Raw genomic sequence first — 1,053 nt, 5'->3', positions numbered from 1 at the left:
GGCCGGTGTATTTTGAGGCAAACAAGGCAATGCTGGACAATGGCAGTTAAGGCTTTGACAGCATCACGTACAAAGTCTTCATAAAACCCCTTCATAAGAGCGGGGAGAACCTTCACTCCGCCCTGCCCCCACCCCCCGAAAGGAAGAAGGGCCTTTGGCCCCGTGTGGCACCGCAAGGAGCCCGAGTGGCCCTGATGGCCACCGTGGCGGTGTCACCCTAGCCCTGAGGATCCTGGGAGTTCCAAGTGCAAGGCGAAGGGCCGAGCAAGCCACCCCCTTCCCTGATTGACGTGCACCCCAGGGTGTGGATGGCATGGGGGTGTCTTTGCATGGTCGGGAGTGATTGTAGGATCGGAGGGCCGAGTGCAGGCGGCCAGCGCCTCAGGCAAAGGAGGGCGGCTGGGCCACTGCCCGCTCACCAAGCACTTGGTGGCCGGGCGGCGTCTGCAGCCCTGGGGGTGGGGCTGAGGGTGCCCCGCTCTGGCTCTCTGTGTAGCTCTCACCACCACAGGCCCCACTGCAAGTTGGTGAGTCCCTCGCTCGCTTGGAATGTGCACGAAGGCCTTTCCCTGAGTTGTCTGGCTGTGGCCGTGGCGGTGGGTGCCGGGCCCCCAGGAGTGGGAACTAGTCCAGAGAGGCCCTGGCACCTCTCGTCCAGCTACGGCAGGACGAGGGCAGGGCTGGGACCAGAGTCCCGGGTTCTTTTCTGGAAGCTTCCCGGCCTCGTGTCCTCCCTGAGTCTGTTTGTGCCTCGGCGGAGACCGCAGGGACCTTGAGGTCACACGGGGATCCGCTGATGGGGCGAACGCCGGGCCATGCGCCCCCAGCGGTGCCAGGCTGCGCCCGGACCCATGTCGGCACCGACACCTGTTCATTCCGTTTCAAAAGCCCAGACGCGGAGGAAGCCCAGCCGCCGGTCCGGCTCCTTCCTCTGGCAGATGAGGAGACCGAGCCCCTGAGAGCGTGGGGCTGAGTCCAGTGCTCCGACCCGGGGTGGGGGTGGGGGCTCGGGCCGGGCCAGGTCCTGTTGGTTTGGCCTCAAGGTCCGTGACG

This window comes from Myotis davidii, unplaced genomic scaffold (genome assembly GCF_000327345.1).
Source record: "Myotis davidii unplaced genomic scaffold, ASM32734v1 scaffold211, whole genome shotgun sequence".
Lineage (NCBI taxonomy): Eukaryota > Metazoa > Chordata > Mammalia > Chiroptera > Vespertilionidae > Myotis > Myotis davidii.
Note: the sequence above shows the minus strand (reverse complement) of the source record.